Below are 5,560 nucleotides of genomic sequence, written 5' to 3'. Positions count from 1 at the left end.
AAACCGGGCCCATGAGCCTGGCTAGGTTTTAAAGGGGTTGTTATTTATTATCATTATTATTTATTATATATTTTACTCTTAACTCTTTTACTCTTTTACTTGTTTCATTCATTTGACTGCGGCCATGCTGGAGCACCGCCTTTTAGTCGAGAAAATCGACCCCAGGACTTATTCTTTGTAAGCCTAGTACTTATTCTATTGGTCTCTTTTGCCGAACTGCTAATTAATGGGGAGGTAAACATACCAGCATCGGTTGTCAAGCGATGTTAGAGGAACAAACACAGACACACAAACCATATATATACATATATATATATATATATATATATATATATATTATATATATATATGTATATATATATATATGTATATATATATATGTATATATATATATATGTATATATATATATGTAATATATATATATGTATATATATATATGTATATATATATATGTCTATATATATATTATATATATATATATATGTATATATATATATGTATATATATATATGTATATATATATATGTATATATATATATCTATATATATATAATGGACACGGCTTCTTTCAGTTTCCGTCTACCAAATCCACTCACAAAGCTTTGGTCGGCCGAGGCTATGGCAGAAGACACTTGCCCAAGGTGCCACGCAGTGGGACTGAACCCGGAACCATGTGGTTGGTAAGCAAGCTACTTACCACGCAGCCACTCCTACGCCTATATATAGTTCTTCACTCATTTATCTTTGTTCTTATTTTATCTTATGTCCATTGTCTGGAAACCTTTCCTCATGCATATGTAACCGCTTCAGTGACTCTTCCATTAACGTTTTACTTATTCCTCGAGTTCTGAGCATTTCCTCACGTCTGCAACATAAACATTTTAAAAGTTTGTATTCATATAGAGTCTGACGAGGTTTCCACAAGGCTTGGATTTGTGGTGCGAAACCTTGGGTTACTTTCTTTTACTCTTTCACTTGTTTCAGTCATTTGATTGCGGCCATGCTGGAGCACCGCCTTTAATCGAGCAAATCGACCCCAGGTCTTATTCTTTGTAAGCCCAGTACTTATTCTATGGGTCTCTTTTGCCAAACCGCTAAGTGACGGGGACATAAACACACCAGCATCGGTTGTCTAGCAATGCTAGGGGGACAAACACAGACACACACACATACATATATATATATATATGTATATATATACGACAGGCTACTTTCAGTTTCCGTCTACCAAATCCACTCACAAGGCATTGGTCGGCCCAAGATGCCACGCAGTGGGGCTGAACCCGGAACCATATGGCTGGTAAGCAAGCTACCTACCACAGCCACTCCTACGCCTCTATATAAAATTTTTATATATATATATATACTATCATAGGCGTAGGAGTGGCTGTGTGGAAAGTAGCTTGCTTACGAACCACACAGTTCCAGGTTCAGTCCCACTGTGTGGCACCTTGGGCAAGTGTCTTCTTCTATAGTCTCGGGCTGACCAAAGCCTTGTGAGTAGATTTGGCAGACGGAAACTGAAAGAAGTCCGTCGTATATATGTATATATATATATATATATATATATATATAGATATATATATATATATATATATATAATAAATATTAGGGATAAATCAAATTTACAGGGAAAAATCAGATTTAGGATTGAATCCAATTTTATAGTAAAATATTATATAATATTAATTAGAGACAAAACCACTATTTTGCAATCAAACAAGGAAAGACTTAATCAATACATAAAAAAATTTTAATATAAAGTAAATAAATAAATAAATAAATGTATTGATTAAGTCTTTCCTTGTTTGATTTGCAAAATAGTGGTTTTGTCTCTAATTAATATTATATATATATATATGTATGTATGTGCATGTGTGTTATGTGGTTGTGTCTGTGTTCCCCCCCCCGCCACCCCCAACATCGCTTGACAACCAATGGTTGTGTCCCCGTAACTTAGCGGTTTGGTAAAAGAGACCGATAGAATAAGTACTAGGCTTACAAAGAATAAATCCTGGGATCGATTTGTTTGACTAATTATTATAATTAAAAAAAAATATAAAAGGAGAAAGGGGCTCTCTACCCCACTTTTGACCAGGCTCCCGTGGCTTCTTTCGAAGTGCCTCCCCCTAATTGGAGTTTTAATTGTTACTTATATTTCGTTGTTATCCTGCTTTTGTACACAAACTTTTTTCAAACGGACAAAACCCTTTGTAACTTTCGTCCTGTGTTTTGTCCCTTTATGTTTTAATTGATTTTTGTTAGCCCTTGTGGCCAATAAACGAATGAATTATTATCATTATTAAATATATATATATATATATATATATATATATTTATTGTTATTGTTTCTTTCTACAGAGCCTTTCTAGGACCGTTTGTCGGTGGTGCATTAAATGAAAAACTGGGATTTGAGTGGGCCTCTATTGTCGGATCTGGTTTTATGGTTTTTTCCGTAAGTACAATCATGTATCTTACTAATGAGTATATAAAAATTTTAACTGTCGATACAATTATAGGTCATACAAATGAGTTCATATAAACTTCTGTGTTGCTACAATCAGTCAGGCAGCATGGTGTTCTGTTACAGAACACTGACTGATAATATTCACATTATATTATACTATATTATAATATATTCACATTATATTATACTATATTATAATATATTCACATTATATTATGGATGGAAGCGCTCCATCGGTTACAACAACAAGGGTTCCGGTTGATCCGAATCAACGGAACAGCCTGCTCGTGAAATTAACGTGTAAGTGGCTGAGCACTCCACAGACACGTGTACCCTTAACGTAGTTCTCGGGGATATCCAGCGTGACACAAAGAGTGACAAGGCCGGCCCTTTGAAGTACAGGTACAACAGAAACAGGAAGTAAGAGTGAGAGAAAGTTGTGGTGAAAGAGTACAGCAGGGATCACCACCATCCCTACCGGAGCCTCGTGGAGCTATAGGTGTTTTCGCTCAATAAACACTCACAACACCCGGTCTGGGAATCGAAACCGCGATCCTATGACCGCGAGTCCGCTGCCCTAACCACTGGGCCATTGCACCTCCACACATTATATTATATTATAAAAGTGTATCAAATGTATATTCTTTTCTTTGTTATATTACAACACACACAAGACACACAGACACACTTATATAAATATATTCCACCATCCGAGCGTGATCGTTGCCAGTGCGGCTAACTGGTTTCTGTGTCGGTGGCATGTAAAAAGCACCATTCGAGCGTGATCGTTACCAACGTCACCTTACTGGCACTTATGCCGGTGGCACATGAAAAAGCATTCGAGCGAGGTCATTGCCAGTGCCGCTGGACTGGCTCTTGTGCCGGTGGCGCGTAAAAAGCCCCACTCGAGTGTGATCGTTACCAACGTCACCTTACTGGCACTTATGCCGGTGGCACATGGAAAAACATTCAAACGAGGTCATTGCCAATGCCGCTGGACTGGCTCCTGTGTAGGTGGCACATAAAAAGCACCATTTGAGCGTGGCCGTTGCCAATACTGCCTGACTGGCCCTCATGCCAGTGGCACGTAAAAGTACCTACTACACTCTCGGAGTAGTTGGCATTAGGAAGGGCATCCAGCTGTAGAAACTCTGCTAGATCAAGATTGGAGCCTGGTGCAGCCATCTGGTTCACCAGTCCTCAGTCAAATCGTCCAACCCATGCTAGCATGGAAAGTGGACGTTAAGCGATGATGATCATGATTCCACATTGGACTTTCCTATAAGTTTCAATGTATAAGGATCCGACAAACTACACTTTATAATGCTTATGTCACTTTTTTTCAATTGACAGAGATATAGGTAAGCATGACTTGTCTGCATATCCACTACAAAGGTGCAAACACACACACCACACACGCACACATACACACACATGTACAAATATAAATGTATATGTAAAACATTTTTTTTTTCTGTTTTCAGGGTACGTTGTTATTAATTCTAACTCTTATTAAGAAGAATTTCATTTTACCAACACAGACTCAACTTGCTGAGGAAACTGTTGAGAAACCTGAAGAGGAAGTTTAAATTGAATGATCTTTTTAATTTAGACAAAGAATTTAGTAATCTTTATGAAAGTTGTTGCAAATGTTATGGACAATATATATATATATATATATAGTTATCGCCATACTTTAGTCTTATATTTATAGACTACCATATTAGTATGGCGATAACTATTAATATCCAGTAACGATGGCGTAATCTCCTTTAGAGAGACTTAGTAATTTTAATATTTCTATTATATATATATATATATATATAATTATATATATATGTATGTATGTATATGTATGTATATGTATATGTATGTATATGTATATATATGTATATGGGTTGGACGGTTCTACTGGGGTCTGTGAAGCCAGAAGGCTTCATCAGGCCCAGTCAAACACTGCCAGATTTGACTGGGCCTGATGAAGCCTTCTGGCTTCACAGACCCCAGTAGAATCGTCCAACCCATGCTAGCATGGAAAGCGGACGCTAAAGATGATGATGATGATGATATGTATGTATATGGATATGTATGTATATGTATGTATAGTATATGTACGTATATGTATATATATGTATATGTATATATATGTATGTGTTATATGTGTATGTATATGTATATATGTATATGTATGTATATGTATGTATATGTATATATATATATGTATATGCATGTATATGTATATATATATGTATGTGTGTATATATATGTATATATATATATATATATATATACACACGCACATACATACATAAATGTTTTTACATAATTTTTTTAATTTTTTTATAAAGCCAAAACAATGAAGTTGTAAGAATAAGTATGTGTTGATAGTTTGTAAAATTATAAACTTTCGACTTGCATTGTTTTGTGCTTTATAAAATAAATTTGAAAGCATTTATATGTGCCAAACCATGCTTTATGAAAACTATACTACTACTCTACTAATATACATTATATATATATATATATATATATATATATATATATATATATATATATATATATATAATTTTGTTCCATAACGGCTACCTCTGACGAGTGCAGGGTTACATAATCGGACGGTTACCTAACACCCTGTTCAAACCCTAGTACGAAAGCAGTTGATAAGATTGGTCATAATGGATATATAATACTGGACACTTTGATTGATATGTATGTATGTGTGTGTGTGTGTGTGTGTGAGAGTATGTATATATATGTACATATAATTATAGTTCTATATGTATATACATTTATATTATGTAAATGAGCATGTACATACATTTGTAAATACATTTACATATATACCTCTATAAATTTATAAATTCATGTGCATTATTAATAACATTTTATACATGGTTACATAAAATATTTTCTATGCAGTGACATTACATTACGCTATACATACACACATACTCACATACCTGCGTGTACACATGCACACACACACATATACATGATAGACAGATAGATAGATGATAGTAGTTATGATGATGATGGTGATGATAATAATAATAATAATCCTTTCTACAGAAGGCACAAGGCTTGAAATTTGG

The 5,560-nt window shown here is 34.8% G+C and overlaps 1 long non-coding RNA gene across 1 annotated transcript; it reads left to right on the top strand.

Moving 5' to 3' along the window:
• Positions 1–2,328: 2,328 nt before the first annotated feature.
• On the top strand, positions 2,329–4,088 carry LOC118761610. The gene is made up of 2 exons (XR_004997507.1): positions 2,329–2,456; positions 3,953–4,088. It is a non-coding gene; the product is annotated as an uncharacterized LOC118761610 (long non-coding RNA).
• The last annotated feature ends 1,472 nt before the right edge of the window (positions 4,089–5,560 follow it).

This window comes from Octopus sinensis, unplaced genomic scaffold (assembly GCF_006345805.1).
Source record: "Octopus sinensis unplaced genomic scaffold, ASM634580v1 Contig15695, whole genome shotgun sequence".
Lineage (NCBI taxonomy): Eukaryota > Metazoa > Mollusca > Cephalopoda > Octopoda > Octopodidae > Octopus > Octopus sinensis.
This window is presented reverse-complemented; position numbering and strand designations above follow the sequence as displayed.